This window comes from Oreochromis aureus, linkage group 4 (assembly GCF_013358895.1).
Source record: "Oreochromis aureus strain Israel breed Guangdong linkage group 4, ZZ_aureus, whole genome shotgun sequence".
Lineage (NCBI taxonomy): Eukaryota > Metazoa > Chordata > Actinopteri > Cichliformes > Cichlidae > Oreochromis > Oreochromis aureus.
In genome coordinates, this window is record NC_052945.1 from 36,304,694 (window position 1) to 36,322,032 (window position 17,339).

The following is a 17,339-nucleotide window of genomic DNA, read 5'->3' on the forward strand; positions in this document are numbered from 1 at the left end:
GCCCAGAGTTCAGCTGAGAAAGTGTCCTTCGCCCTGCCAGGCTAAGTAAACAGTCTTCCAGCCAACCCAGGTGGCCTTGCATGGAATGGGAAGGAACAGACTAAACACAGTCGTTATCAGGGTGTTTTGTTCAGCTCCGGCCTTGCAGCTGGCGCCAAAGGGGTATCCGCATAAGTGATGTTATTTTTTTACTTTAGTGCGAACAGCTCATATGAATTTCAAAGCAGTTCTACAGTCCAACATTGGTCTCTCAATCTCCCATTGAGAGCCATGAGCTTCGCCATACTTATGTTCTGTGATGTTGTCACTTCTTGTGCTCAAGGAGCCAATGTCTGAGAACTCACGGCAGTGTGCCTCCCGAGATGTCATCCAATTTTGCGCCCAGAGATGTTATTCCGGGCTAGCCCTTCCAAGATGTATCCAGTCTGCAGTCAGAGATCTTATTCTGAGTATTCACAGCAGCCGTAGCCTCTCCAAGATCTTATCCGTGCTGACTCAATGAGCCCATTTTGAGAAACTCACGCCTCTCCCATCGTTCCAATCCCAGCGGGCAGCCTTGTGGGGGTTTGAACAGCCGGTTCCGCTTTCTTAATTCTTCGATAAGTCAGGGCCAAGCTAGCTCCGATCAGCCAGAACCCTGTTACTATGGTTCCAAATAGGTAGATATCTTCACCACTCAGGCTCACCCAAGCCCAAACTTCTCGTTGAGAAAGGGGTGTCAATTGCATTTAGGGACCAGTTGATCCAATCCATAATTCCTCTTTTAGGTTTTAGAGAACAGACTGTGAGAGAATGTTCCAGGGAAAATACAAAGAAAAACACGAGACTAGACAAGGACATAAGCAGGGAAGATAAGGGAGAGGAGAAAAAGTGCATCCGCCTCCTCCGAGAGCCAAAGAAGAACCTCTTCCATGTAAAATTTTACCCATATCTTCCTTGAAGTGACCCCAGTGTGGGTCAGATCAATGAAAATGGTGATTTTAGGAAATCTTAAAACTGTGAAATGATGTGTCTCACACCAAATTTGCCCAGCTTCCCAGAGAGATGGGGACCAGCTGGTATTCAAAGATTATAATCTTCAAAGATTATAATACTAAAGCAGCATAAGCAGGAATATGTATGGGGTGCAAAAAAGATCATACAGAGGTCAGAGGATCACAGACATGAAATCTGATCAGAATCAGAATCTCGTTTATTGACCAGGTATATGCGCAAAAACATACAAGGAATTTAGTTCCAGTAGATGGTGTCTCTCAAGCACAACAATGTAAATCAAAACAATATGTAAACAACACAATACACACACGTATGTATATATATACTTACATATGCACACATACATACACAAAGGCGTATAAACCAACCACAAATAACCAATCTAAAGCTTATATACATAAAATACATTATTACAGAAATGAAATGAATACCACACACTGTACATAAGGTGCAGTTGCAGTCTAGCAGTGTGCCAGTTCAACTGTTTAGGAGGGAGATGGCGAGGGGAAAGAAACTGTTCCTATGTCGGGTGGTCCTGGTCTGCAGGCTTCTGTACCGTCTGCCAGAGGCCAGCAGGTCAAAGAGTCTGTGTCCAGGGTGTGAGGGGTCTGTGATTTTCCCTGCCTGTTTCCTGGTTACTGAGAGGTGCAGGTCCTGGATGGATGGCAGGGGGGCGCCGCTGATCTTTTCTGCTGCCGGTACAGTCCGCTGCAGTCTGCTCCTGTCCTGTTTAGTAGCTGCACCATACCAGACTGTGATGGAGGAGCACAGGACAGACTCAATCACTGCAGTCTAGAACTGGATCAGCAGCTCCTGTGGAAGACTGTACTTCCCCAGTTGTCTCAGGAAGTATGAGGCAGCATGTTGGACATCTGTAAAGTCTGCATGTTTAACTCGGTACTCTGGGGTCAAACAGGGTCAGCACCTCTAAATCGGAGGCTCTGGTCCTCAGCCAGAAGAGAGTGTCTATTGTGGGTCAGGGATGGTTTGCTACTCGTCCGGCAATTTTAGCAAGCACAGTCATGGTATGCCAAGAGGAGCACTGTAGACTCTCTGTGGGCTCTACTTGTTAATCTTTTCATTTTATTTATTCACTTATTTATTTTCAACTTGGGTGAAGGCCAAGTTGGCGAAATCAGGAGACGAAAGCAGAGGAATGGAAAAACAAAAGAGAGATAAGAAAGGAGTGGGGGGAAGGGTGGGTCAGAGTAATTAATTAATGAACAAGAGAAAATCACAGAAGAATAAATACAGTAAAATAAGCCATGAGAAGAAGCAAATACAATATATTGTGACAACATGAACCAAAAACCTAATGGTTCTCAAACTGAACTCAGATTAAAAGCCAAGGTAAAAAGTTACAAGATGGGATTTAAAAGACTGTGTAGACTCTGAAGTAGGAATATAAAGTGTGTCATTGCCCCTTTCGGGTTATATGTGTTGAGGAGTTTGTTTAAATAGCTGGGCGTCATACTATTCAAAGTAAATAAAAGGATCTTAAAATCAATACAAAAACGGACAGCGAGCAAGTTTAAATCTGCTAAACTGGACTCCTGCTACCCCCCCAAAAACCCATCTCCATTACTGTGTCAGCTCCCAAAATGACAAAAAACAAACCAAAAACCAGCAACAAACAACTTAAACATAGAAAATCACAAAGAAAGAACAATACAGTATCCACATCTGAACCAAAGAGTAAAACAGTGAAATGTGGATTGTTAAATATTAGGTCTCTCTCCTCCAAGTCTCTGTTAGTACATGACTTAATAATTGATCAACAAATCGATTTACTCTGCCTTACAGAAACCTGGTTGCAGCAGGATGATTATGTTAGTTTAAATGAATCAACACCCCCGAGTCATTCTAACTACCAGAAACCTCGAAGCACAGGCCGAGGGGGCGGTGTGGCAGCAATTTTTCACACCAGTCTATTAATCAACCAAAGACCAAGACAGACTTTTAATTCATTTGAAAGCCTGATGCTTAGCCTCGTCCACCCCAGCTGTAAAACTCAGAAACCAGTCTTACTTGTTATCATCTATCGTCCACCTGGGCCTTACACAGAGTTTCTCTCTGATTTCTCAGACTTTTATCTGATTTAGTGCTCAGCTCAGATAAAATAATTATTGTGGGTGATTTTAACATCCATGTAGATGCTAAAAATGACAGCCTCAACATCGCATTTAATCTGTTATTAGACTCAATTGGCTTCTCTCAAAATGTAAAAGAACCCACCCACCACTTTAATCACACTCTAGATCTTGTTTTAACATATGGCATAGAAACTGAACATTTAACAGTGTTTCCTGAAAACCCTCTGCTGTCTGATCATTTCCTGATAACATTCACATTTACAATAATTGATTACACAGCAGTGGAGAGTAGACTTTATCAAAGTAGATGTCTTTCTGAAAGTGCTGTAACTAAGTTTAAGAATATAATCCACCCACTGTTATCATCTTCAATGCCCTGTACCAACATAGAGCAGAGCAGCTACCTGAACGCTACTCCAACAGAGGTCGATTATTTTGTTAATAATTTTACCTCCTCACTACGTACGACTCTGGATACTGTAGCTCCTGTGAAAACTAAGGCCTCAAATCCAAAGTCCCTGACTCCGTGGTATAATTCTCAAACACGTAGCCTAAAGCAGATAACTCGTAAGCTGGAGAGGAAATGGCGTGTCACAAATTTAGAGGATCATCATTTAGCCTGGAGAAATAGTTTGCTGCTTTATAAGAAAGCCCTCCCAAAAGCCAGAACATCTTACTATTCGTCACTGATTGAAGAAAATAAGAACAACCCCAGGTTTCTCTTCAGCACTGTAGCCAGGCTGACAAACAGTCAGAGCTCTACTGAGCCAACAATCCCTTTAACGTTAACTAGTAATGACTTCATGAACTTCTTCACAAATAAAATTTTTATCATTAGAGAAAAATTACCAATTATCATCCCACAGATGTAATATTATCTACAGCTACTTTTAGTACCATTGATGTTAAGTTAGACTCTTTTTCTCCAATTGATCTTTCTGAGTTAACTTCAATAATTACTTCCTCCAAACCATCAACGTGTCTTTTAGACCCCATTCCTACAAAACTGCTCAAAGAAGTCCTGCCATTAATTAATGCTTCAATCTTAAATATGATCAACCTATCTCTAATAATCGGCTATGTACCACAGGCCTTCAAGCTGGCTGTAGTTAAACCTTTACTCAAAAAGCCATCTCTAGACCCAGCTGTCTTAGCTAATTATAGGCCAATCTCCAACCTTCCTTTCATATCAAACATCCTTGAAAGAGTAGTTGTCAAACAGCTAACAGATCATCTGCAGAGGAATGGCTTATTTGAAGAGTTTCAGTCAGGTTTCAGAGCTCATCACAGCACAGAAACAGCTTTAGTGAAGGTTACAAATGATCTTCTTATGGCCTCTGACAGTGGACTCATCTCTGTGCTTGTCCTGCTAGACCTCAGTGCTGCGTTCGATACTGTTGACCATAATATCCTATTAGAGCGATTAGAACATGCTGTAGGTATTACAGGTACTGTACTGCAGTGGTTTGTATCATATCTATCTAATAGACTCCAATTTGTACATGTAAATGGAGAGTCCTCTTCACCCACTAAGGTCAATTATGGTGTTCCACAGGGTTCAGTGCTAGGACCAATTCTGTTTACATTATACATGCTTCCCTTAGGCAGCATCATTAGAAGACATAGCATAAATTTTCACTGCTATGCAGATGACACGCAGCTCTATCTGTCCATGAAGCCAGGTAACACACACCAATTAGTTAAACTGCAGGAATGTCTTAAAGACATAAAGACCTGGATGGCCGCTAACTTTCTGCTTCTTAATTCAGATCAAACTGAGGTTATTGTACTCGGCCCTGAGAATCTTAGAAATATGGTATCTAACCAGATTCTTACTCTGGATGGCATTACCTTGGCCTCCAGTAACACTGTGAGGAACCTTGGAGTCATTTTTGACCAGGACATGTCCTTCAATGCACATATTAAACAAATATGTAAGACTGCTTTCTTCCATTTGCGCAACATCTCTAGAATTAGAAATATCCTATCTCAGAGTGATGCTGAAAAACTAGTTCATGCATTTATTACTTCCAGGCTGGACTACTGTAATTCTTTATTATCAGGATGTCCTAAAAACTCGCTGAAAAGCCTTCAGCTGATCCAAAATGCTGCAGCAAGAGTCCTGACAGGGACTAGGAAGAGAGAGCAGATTTCTCCTGTTTTGGCTTCCCTTCATTGGCTTCCTGTTAAATCCAGAATTCAAAATCCTGCTCCTCACATACAAGGTCTTAAATAATCAGGCCCCATCTTATCTTAATGACCTTGTAGTACCATATCACCCTATTAGAGCACTTCGCTCTCACACTTGTTGGCCTACTTGTTGTTCCTAGAGTATTTAAAAGTAGAATGGGAGGCAGAGCCTTCAGTTTTCAGGCCCCTCTTCTGTGGAACCAGCTTCCAGTTTGGATTCGGGAGACAGACACTATCTCTACTTTCAAGATTAGGCTTCAAACTTTCCTTTTTGCTAAAGCATATAGTTAGGGCTGGACCAGGTGACCCTGAATCCTCAGTTATGCTGCAATAGACGTAAGCTATGCATTGAGTTTTTCCTTTCCAGCCACTCACTATGTGTTAATAGACCTCTCTGCATCGAATCATATCTGTTATTAATCTCTGTCTCTCTTCCACAGCATGTCTTTCATCCTGTTTTCCTTCTTCACCCCAACCGGTCGCAGCAGATGGCCCCGCCCTCCCTGAGCCTGGTTCTGCGGAGGTTTCTTCCTGTTAAAGGGAGTTTTTCCTTCCCACTGTCGCCAAAGTGCTTGCTCATAGGGGGTCATATGATTGTTGGGGTTTTCTCTGTATTTATTATTGTGCGATCTATTGTACAATATAAAGCGCCTTGAGGCGACTTTTGTTGTGATTTGGCGCTATATAAATAAAATTGAATTGAATTGAATTGAATTGATGTGATCATGCCGTCTAATACCTGTTAAAGAGCGTGCAGTGGTATTTTGGAAATGAAAATGATGGCGAGATGAGAATGGGGAGAGTTGCAGTAGTCTAATCTAGAGGTGGTAAAGGCATGAATATGTTTTTCAATGTCGTTTGGAGAAAGATAAGATTTTGCTTTGGCAATTCCACATAACTGATATAAGCTGGTCTTGACAACTGGAGACTTGCTTCTCTAATTTACATAGGAAATCTAAAACCACTCCAAGATTTCTTACAGTCTGAGAATGATGACAAGCAAGAGGACCAAGGGTCAGTTAACTTATTCAAAGAGCTGTCTTGATGCATGCTCAATCCAGGTAAGTAAATCCCAAAAAGGTTGATTCTGTCCATCTGGGTCAGTACTACAAGCAAAAATATGGGTGCACCATGGGTTTCCCAGACTCCCCCACCGTATCCAATTTGTACATGGAAGAAGTGGAAAAGAGGGCTTTGTTGTCCTACCCTGGAACACCACCAAGTCATTGGTTCAGGTATGTGGATGACACCTGGGTGAAAATCAAATCTCAGGACGTACCACAATTCATTGATCACATTAAGTCAGTGGACCAACACATCAAATTCACCAGGGAGGCAGGGCTCCAGACTAACTTTTTGACATGGGCGCACCGGTGCGCCTAACTTTAAAAATTTAGGCGTACCGGCACAAAAGTTAGGCGCACTCAAATTTTTCAACGGCATCGCTTAACACCGCAGTTTTACATGTGCACTTTCTTTGGGGGGGAAGTCCATACAGACAATATTCATTTCTAAATTATTAACTAACAAACTTGTGCTTAAAGTGCTTTGTCAATATTGTAGAAAATGTTAAACTTAATCATCATCTCGGCTCCTCTGACAACCTGTTTGCTACTGAAAGGCAGTGGGGAGAGGGGACACTTGGGCAGTGCATTTATTGCAGCATATAATGTGTTTTCTGGATACACTGCTGTTTTTTCAGCATTCAAAGATTGATGGCACCGTGTCAGAGCTGGCTATGAATTTCAGACAGATCAGTCCTTAACTTAACACAACAGTTATCAATAGTTCTTTTCATCGTTTCTTATTACCCACAGCTACATCCACTTCTGTCAGGCCTAGGCTGCTCACTAGGGCTGGGTATCATCACTGATTTCTATAATCCATTCGATTCCTGTTCTCAAAGTCCTGATTCGATTCAATTTAGCCTCAGACAGTCAGAAATATTATAATTCTGATCATTTATCAGTACTGATACACATGAGACTTCATCAGAATTGTGAACATCACAGCAGATGCCTTTGTGTCAAAGTAACTGAGAATAAAACACAGAAAAACATGAAGGAGATTTTCCTGGTCTGGCTTTTTATAGCAGATAACCTTAAAATATTCTGCAATATTCTGCAATTTTGCATAATTTTAAGAAGTTTAAATTTCTTCAGTATTGAACAGCAGAAATTAGGCTTTCTTGTCCGAGGTCATTTAAGTGAAAAAAAGAAAAAGAAAAGAAAAAGACAGCGGCCGACAGCTCTGTAAACAACGGTAGACTGGTGGGTAATAAGCGAATAAATAATGCAGAAAACAGAGATTTGAGACGGGAAACTGTTCTTGAATCACAGAGAGAGAGAGAGGGAGAGAGAGGGAGCTGTGCATGAAGTGTGATTTTTATCGTGGTGGAAGCAAAACAGCAAAAGTCAGAGGGAATTCATGACGACATTGATCAAATGTGAAGCGTAGTTTGCTGCTTCTTTTGCTGCTGGCTCAGCGAATGTTGGTTGGAGAGACAAAACCTGCAGCTCAGAATCAGCGCAAAAAAGACGGAAACACAGCGCCGACCCCACGCATCAGAATCGCTGAGCTCCGACAGCGTGTCCGTGTTCAGGCCGTGGGGTGAGAAAGCCGAGAAAGACAAAGCTGATTCTGATGCGTCGGGTCCGCTCTGTGTGTTTTTTTCTTTGTGTGGAATCCCTTAATGAATTGATATCGCTTTATTCAAGCTACTCACCTCTCTCTTCCACCTGCACTTTCAACCAGTGTTGCCAACTCCTCAGTAAGGAAAATCGCTATTGGCTGTCCTAAAAGTCGCTAGAAGTCGCTAAATGATGTCATCGCCTAATTTGCATAATTGGTCACGCTAATGTAATTGTAACCTACTTGTTGGAGAGAGAAATAACATCGTGGAAGAGACATAAAGTGAGTAAAAAACGTCCTAAATGCAGTTAGAATTTATTTAGAACTACAAATTAAATTTCTTTTAGTAATTATTGTTTTTTAATGTCACAATTCCAACCCTGCTCCTTTATCCGGGTTTGGACCGGCAAAAGTGACCCGAAATTGGCACTCTGGTGGAGTTACTTTGTGTGTGTGAGTGTGTGTTTATAAGTAGTTTTAAACCTTGTGATCCACAAAACAGCATAACAGTAAAAGAATAACTGACTGCGTTACAGTCAGTGCGGGAGCAGCGGCTTCGCTCATGCGCGATTCATTTGCCGTTTGGAGGCATAGGTGTGAACATCTCCTGCACTGATAGCAGCTGGGGGAGGACTATCCTCCGCCTGTGAGTGCTTTGGCACGGGTGAGGTGCCCACGGCAGCACCGCTGCTTGTTGAGAGTAAGAGCGATAAGCGTTTTCACGTCAAAAAGTCGTCATAAATAAGTCTCCAATAACACCAGAAAAAGTCGCCAGATTTGTCGCTAGTCGCTTTTTAGAAAAAATAGTCGCTAAGGGGTCTGAAAACTCGCTAAATATAGCGACAAAGTCGCTAAGTTGGCAACACTGCTTTCAACTGGACCACGGCCAATCAGAGAGGTCCCGCCCCTGACTATCTCTGATTGGTTTAGTCCACAATAGGGGCATAATGTGTGTCTGTTGTTGACCACACGGAGAGTTGCAGAGATTTTTCTTTTTTTTTTGTTACCCGAAAATATTTGGTCGCATCGGTGCGACCAAATATTTTTTTTTAGTCGCACCACTGAAAAATTTGGTCGCATTTGCGACCAAATTGGTTGCACTCTAGAGCCCTGCAGGGAGGATATGAAAAGTGGCAGGTTAGCCTTCTTAGACTGTGAGATTTCCATCGTAATGGGGGACATCTAAAAGCTGATGTGTACCGGAAACCTACGCATACGGACGCTACAACACAGAGCAAACACCATCCCCACTGATACAGCAGCCAGGGAAGCAGAAGAACAGCACATCAAGAAGGCCCTGAGTAAATGTGGTTATCCCAGCTGGACTTTTGTCAAAGCTGGGAAGCCGCCAAAAGAAAGCTCCAGCCCATCCAGGAGAGAAGGACAACCGCTGCCTAAGAGAAAACCTGTAGTGATCCCATATGTGTCAGGAGTATCGGAGCAGCTGAGACGCACTTTTTCTAAATTCCACGTCTCTGTGGCTTTTAAACGCCAAAACAAGCTGCGCCAAAAATTGATCCACCCCAAGGATCGGGTCGCCGACACAAACAGAGTAACATAGTGTACGCTGTTAAGTGCCAGGAGGATTGTCAGGATTTCTACATCGGGGAAACCAAACAACCTCTGGTGAAGTGGATGGCACAACACAGAAGAGCAACCTCGTCAGGCCAGGACTCTGCAGTCTATTTACACCTACAGGCCAGTGGACACTCTTTCAAGGATGAGGATGTACACATCCTGGACAGGGAAGAACGCTGGTTTGAGCGCGGAGTCAAGGAGGCCATTTACGTGAAAAGGGAAAGACCATCTCTGAATCGAGGAGGGGGCCTAAGGGTACATCTGTCACCATCTTACAATGCTGTGATTGCAGCCATTCCCCAACTCTCTGTGAATGGTACTCATGACCATTGATCAGTGGTTGCTGATCAATGGTCATGACAATTTGCATATTTAGGATCAAGGAACTGACCTCACAGCCCATTGTTCCCATTGTTATTGCATGCAGATGATCGAGAGGCTGGCAGCTCAGATCAGGTTCCGGCCGACACCGATGCCACCCACTGCCGTGACCCTCGACTGTGCAAGAGCAGCTGAGATCCAGACTGCTCCGACACCCGTGCTGGTCCCCAGGGTGAGGCCAGCCCAGACACAGCCTACCAGATGCTGGGGACGCCGACGGTCAGGGCTAATTCCCTCTCCTGCCCCAGCCTCGGGAGTAGGATCGGCCGGATGGCTCCCCGGGCTAAGTTGGGCAATGGGGGTATGTGGTGGGGCATGGTCACTGCGAGGAAGGCGGACGCACCGGGCAGCATCTGCAATCACGCCTCGCCGGCTTTAAAATCTGTACTGGGTCCTGAGATTGTGTTGTTGTTGTTGGTGTGTATGTTCGGCTGGCAAAGCCACAGCCGCATGTGAACAGGAACCAGAGTAATAAAAGATGCTGAAAATCACGAATGTGTGGACGGGTTTGCCGTGTGTTGTCTACAACCTGCGTTTATGATGGATAAAACATCATAAAAACAGATTTTGTGGGCAAAAACTTTTTTAAGCAGTTTGAACTAAGAGTTTCAATTTATACTCATACTAAAAAAAATGTGCCCCTTATTACACGAACAGTGTCATTTCAACAGATTAATCGCAGATAAGGTTTCTTAGCGCAGACACCTGTCAGGATCTTCATTTTCAGCTAATTAACCCTCTGGGGTCGACGGACGCGCTGGCGCATCAAAATCACATGACCAATTTAAGACGAAACAGCAACAAGATGCAGCAACCCAGAGTCTCCATTTCAACTTGAGTCAAAAGTGCGGACTTTGAACTATATACCAGTTTTTAAATTGTATCGATAGGCCACGTGAAACCAGAGTTATGATAAAAAAATACATGGAATGGTTTTTTTTTTCAACAAAACAGTGGTGTTTACAGCGGGAAGAATCGGTAAAAACTGGGTTTTCTAAGGACAGCGCTAGCAAACACTCTCCGCTTGCGAGTGAAAAAAGAAAAAGAAAAAAAAACACCCCTTCCCTTCCCTATTGGTGTTAAAGTGTACCATGTGAACAAATCAAAAAATGATATGGTAACATGTGGCCTTTGGTTGTTTAGGAAGACGGGGAAGTTTTAGGGGTGACACCGGCGAGAGAAAGCGGGTGAGCGAAAGAAAGAGAGAGAGAGAGTTTTCATATGTGAGATATTAGTGAGATTTAGTGTGTTTGGAGGCTATAGTTAGTGTGTAGTCTAGTCATTGTTTTGTTTTGTGTGTCAGTTATATTTGTCGGATATTTGATGTTGTGCTGAAAATAATGATACCAAACAAGGCAAGATAAACAGTTTTTAAAGGTGAAATATAGAGGTAAAATCAAACGTAGTCAATAACGGTCAATTATACCCTGGACCCCAGAGGGTTAATGTGTTTCCACGCGCTTGAAAATTATTGATTGTTTGATCATTCTGATAAGGGCTCAAGTTTATTAACCCTCTGAGTCTGATCAAAATCACTACCCTTTCAGCTTGTTCGTGGCCAAAAGTGGCCACCTAGAGATTAGGTCTGTAATTTTTATTATTTTTAGTTTTTTGCCATTTTTTCTGCATAAAGCTTTTAAGTAACTTCAGTTCTTTCCATAAATATAAAATAATTATTACTTTTTTATTTTTTAACTCTTTAAACACCAGTTTGTTTGTCCACTGCACCAGCTGGATGACAACCTCAAATCTCGCAATTTTATATAATTGCATTGCTACTGAAATTTCTTGTATTATTAATAGTAGAGTCTGGGGCATATAATTGATTCACATCAACATTGATTATAATGCATTGTTATTTTAGTGCAGAGAGAGCAAAAACATAAAAACTCCCTCTCAGACTGTTCGTGGCCAAAACATGGCCACCCCTTGTTTACATTTACAAAATGCTATAAAATTCATATATATTAAGAAAAATGTCCAGTTTTTTTACATGATTTTTTAGATTAGCATCAGGGCTGTTCATGAAAATCAAAATTTCATTAAAATTCTGAAATTTAACCCTTTAAATACCAGTTAGAGCACATAATCATAACAACTCATAAATAGAGAAAATTATAAAATCCCAGTTTTTTTTCTAAATAATACATGCCATCTGATGCATAGCAATAATTAACAGCATCAATGACATTTATGCAACATTGTTTTTTTCTGCAGTGGCAGAAAAACAAAAAAACTCCCTCTCAGATTGTTCGTGGCCAAAAATGGCCACCCCTTGTTTACATTTACAAAATGCTATAAAATTCATATATATTAAAACATTTTTCTACTTAGACCAACTTCATTTTTTAAATGAAAACCAGTCCTAGTCATGAAAACCAAAATATAATTCAAAATTACAAAATTTTACCCTTTGAATACCAGTCAAATTATATGTTACTACTATGCTTTTTGGGGGGAAAAAAGCAATAAATTTTTTCAGCAGTTGAATGACGAAACCTTTTTTTTTTTTTTTAAGTCATTGCAGGTCAGTGCCAGTAACAAAAATAATTATTATTAATATTAATATTTTGTATTATTCCTGTGAGTAATGACCCCAATAAAAGAAACTCCCACTTTGTTAGTCATGCCAAAAACGGCCTTTTATTGCTTGTTTGTACAAAATACATCCTCTTTCTGTATGTGTGTGTGTGTGTGTGTGTGTGTGTGTGTGTGTGTGTGTGTGTGCACGCACTCAGGGAAGGCAGGACACGCAAACCACAGCAGAGTGATCTTTGCAGACACTCTTTCCACAGCTGGAGCAAGTGGTTGCCGTTCTTCTTCTGTTTATACACAGTTCGCACCTTTTCCTCATTTTGTTGATGGGCTGTGGGTCATACTCTGATTCTGATTCTGACTGCTGTATCTCAGCAACAATAGCAGCGGCTGCTTTTGAGCGTGGGGCACAAGGCCGTCTTGCAATTTCTGGAGTCACCAGCATGTGGCCCAGCTCCTCCAGGAACACCCTTCGTTTGTGGGTTTTGGTGGACTCTCACAATCAGGATGCACTGCTTTCCACAGGACAAAGGCATTGTATGCTGAGACGTCCAGAAGATTGTAGAACAGAGCCAGTGGCCAGCGACCGGTTTTCCTCTGACAACTGTAGGTGCCAACAACCTTGTCTAGGTTATCCACTCCACCTTTACACCTATTGTAATCAAGGATTGCTGCTGGCTTCTTCTTTTCCCCATCACTCACTGCTGGTTCCCTATGCTTTGTGCTCAAAAGAAGCACATTCTTCCCTCGCTTGGGCATGTAGGAGACTGCCATGGTTGTTTTGGTGAAGGCAAAGAGAGATGAAAGAATTTTCCTCTGTCTCAGCTGAACAAGCTGGGGAGGGAGCTCTGGTTTGTTTCTCCTGATTGTGCCAACCAGAGCTAGTTTTCTTCTGAGCAGCTCCTCTGCCAAGCTGAACGAGGTAAAGAAGTTGTCACAAGTGACAGTGTGTCCTTGGAGCCCCTCTGTCAGTTGTAGCACAACTCTCATTCCCTGATTAACTTCCCGGGAACTTCCAGGTGATTTTCCTGTGTAAATTTCCATCTTCCAAGCATAGGAGGTTGCCACATCACAGGTCACCCAGATTTTAATGCCATATATTGCAGGCTTGCTGGGCATATACTGTTGAAATCCACATCGACCTTTGAATCCAACCAGCTGCTCATCGACACACACGTCAACTCCTGGATTGAACAGCAGGGGGAGACGAGCAACCCACTTTTCCGACAGGACGCGAAATGCAGCAAGCTTATCGTTCCTGAAACGTCCCGGGCGGGTGAGCTTGTCATCAAAGCGGATGTTAGCGCTGATCTGGGCGTAACGGTAGAGGGGCATTGTAGCACGGAATATTGCCCGTCCGGCCTTGTCAGCCCACAAACCACGCGATGCTTCATGCCTTGAGCGGTAGACACCAGCGAGAATCAAAATCCCAATGTACGCTCTCATCTCCACATCATCCACATCCCTCCAATCTTCACACTTTCGCCTCCCATGCAGGTTTGTGTGGGTGCACAGCAGCTGAATGATCTCTTCTGTCACAAACAGGTCAAATGCAGATCTCAGGGTGCTAATGCGGGCAACTGCATACAGGGTGGGCCCTGGAGTGATACCAGTGGGTACTGGATTGTAGCGCATGGTCTCCTCAGCAGTGGGAAACCACTCAATATTCCCAGAACGAGACATCCACTCAGCCACCGGGCGCCCGGCGTCTGCCGCTTCTCCCACCGTCTCTGCCATTAGCCGCTCTGCCTCGACTGCTGTCTCTGTATCATTCTCACTTGCTGAAGAAGAGGAATCGGGCACTGGATGGTAATCCTCATCACTGGTAGTGATGCTGTCATTCTCTGAGGAGACTGAAGAAGAAGCCTCTTCTTCAGATGCAGCGGATTCCTCGTCATCTTCACTTTCTGAGCTCATCACATAGTCAAGTGCTTGAAGCAGTGAATGTGACCGTCTTGCCATCTTGCCAGAGCAAAAATGATCCTGAAGCTGCTGGGTTTATTTATAGCTTTACACATGACTGCACCTGTATAAACCCCAGGACAGAATTACAAACAGTCCCAGTTTGTTGTTGTTTATGCTACAGCTACAGCTTTGAACTTTGCAGAGTGTCCTGTGAGTTCTTTCTCTGGTTTTTTTTGTTGGGAGAGTAGATATTTTGGTGTGCATTTTTTTAATGAAAAGAACAAAGTTAGAGGTGCTTTCATTATGAACATCAAAGTTAAAATTCCCCAGGAAGCTCAAAGCTCAATAGCTTGCATCAAGAGACATTCACATGAACTTGGACGTATGGCAACATAATTTATTTTTCTCTCTTGCAAATGCAAAGTTGTGCTGCAATTTCACACTGGCACTTTTTTTTTCATGCACAAACACAAACCTTTGTCTAACATCTTTAAGATCAAACCTGAATCAAAATTGTGTCATTCTTTTGGTCCATTGGAGTGCAGTAAGCCATCAAACACCCCTATAGAAAACTCAGAATATTACATGAAATTGCTTGCTTGGCCAAAAATGGGTAAATGATGTAATTTGGTAAAAAACAAATTAAAAACTACAATTTTCATGTGTTGAGTTTAGAATGAAAGCAATTTTACCTAAATCGCATGATATAGTACTGTCAGTAACAAGGAATCAAAAAAGGTGGTTATAATGGGTTTCAATTGGCCACAAATGGCCACGATAGAGCCAAGAGGAACCTTTTAGTGTATAGTGAATATTATTGACATTATTAAGGAGCTGGTGTTGAAAATTAAAAAATCTGAAAGAAATACACACCTTTGAGAAGTTTCATTTTATTTGCATTAACAGAACAAAAATGGTTGAAAGACGAAAAGCAAAGTGGCCACAAATGGCCAGGATACGACTCAGAGGGTTGGGATTTACTCTCACATTCACACACTGGTGGAGGCAAACTACAGTTTAACAGTTATTATATCGCAGCTTTGCAGCTTGGCCACAGTAAGGTAGAGGATGGCCTGGTAGCGAGATTTGATTGGACAGTGCCAGTAATTAAACACTGTCAGTGTGTGTAGCGCGAGGGCAAAAATCAGGAAAGTGTATCAGCCCACCTGGCAAATGCCCACTATGGCAAATTACTGGTTCAGCCCTGATCATGTCCAAAGAATGGAATCTATGGCGTGAATCCTTCAGCAACTTGACTGCCTGCTTTATACTTATTAGGGACCTCGAGAGAGAGACCTATGGCATCTATATACACTTTGCCCATATGATATGCTTGGAATGTCTAAACCTATCATGAGGGAATAGTGCCTGCAATAAATTCTGGTTTGTTACATTATTTTAAATCTGACTAGAGAAGAGGTTGAAACTCAGCAAGGGTTTATGACGTTTGGAGAGTCATGTGGATGTTTATCATTTGTAAAAACGATTTGAAAACTTACTAAAAACTTATAACTAAAAAACACACTAAAACCTTGCAGGCCACACCAGCCTGGCTGTTTAAACCGATGTTGTCTGCGTTCCATCGCTGATCCCTTCTGACTCACTCAGAATTGTGTTCTGCATGTCACTGTGTTGGAGCTTGGCCCACATTTTTTAGGAGAGCGTTTTTTCATCCCTGACTCTTACTTTTCATTCTAACACAGCTATAGGGTGAAAGGGCAGAGCACATTGTACACCCTCGTTGTCTACCTGAGCATCAAACTGGAAGTCTTATTACTGTGGTGCTGGAATCGTCTTGCAATGGCTGGCATGAACCGAAGTGGCACAACCTTCAACCTCAACTGCTGTCTGGATTTTCAGCAGTACCTGGAATGGTCCCTGCCACTGTTTGTGTTTCCAGCTGGTTCTCTGGAGATCTCTGATCAGCAGCCAGTCTCCCAGTCTGGGAGAGATTGTTTGTTTGAGCTGGTTGTAAAAGGGATGCTCTAACCTGCATATGGAGTGAATACATTACAGATGAGAGATTTATACAATAGTGTAGCATTTCATCCTCAGTGTTGTGTGGCTGAAAGAGGATCCCCTGGGAGCCCTATCCCCGTATTTAGTGGATGTCCAAATAAAATTTCAAAAGGATTGAGGTCATGTTTAACTCTCACCCTAGTTCTTATATACATCAATGCTTGGGGTAAGGCTTTTAGCCAGCCCAGTCCTGTTTCTCCACAACATTTGGTTTGTTTACCCTTTATAGAAGACTTCTCTCTCTTCACTGCCCCAGCACTGGCTGGATGGTAAGCACAAAGATGTTTGTTCTAAGTAAACACTTACCTGTTTAAAAGCTGTGCGAACAAAAGCTGCTCTATTATCGCTGCCCATCTTACCTGGAATTCCCCACCTTGGGATGATTTCTTGCAGTAAAGCTTTGGCTATTGCACCTGCATCTTGTTTACTAGAAGTAAAAACTTCAGCCTGTTTTGGGAACATGTCAACAATCACTAAGCACTAATTTTTTTACCTTCATATGATATAAGTTCAATGAAGTCCATTTGTAGATTATCAAAAGGTTTATCTAGGCACGGATCCAGAGTTGTCACCTGAGCCATAAGAGAGCTTTACTGTTACGCATGCCCCTGCTGTTTTCCACATACATTTCTTCTCTGTGGTACCTTTGCTCTCAGTAGACTGTAAATCTCTGTAAAGAGACTAAGTTTATATGGTTTTTATGTTAATGCTGTGGTCTGGTTTCACATTCTGTTTAACTGCTGATTGTGCCCTCTATAGTTGCATAGAGAAACTGAAATTTTGAGTTAGTATGAACTTCCCATTTAAAAAATAGCTGCAGTTTATGGGAGTAAATATATCTCAGGTGGTAGAGGGGGTCACCTACTAACCGGAAGTCTGCATGCCAAATACCCTTGCTTTCCGATGCATCCATCAAGTGTGAATGTGTATATATGAATGTTAGTCAGATGGCACTAAAAACATAGAAAAGTGCTTGTGTGAATGGGTGTGACTGGGTAAGTGTACGAGTTG

At 42.3% G+C, this 17,339-nt stretch overlaps 1 pseudogene; it reads right to left on the minus strand.

The window, feature by feature from the left end:
• Positions 1-12,603: 12,603 nt before the first annotated feature.
• On the minus strand, positions 12,604-14,366 carry LOC120440046 (annotated as a pseudogene).
• Between the last annotated feature and the right edge of the window lie 2,973 nt (positions 14,367-17,339).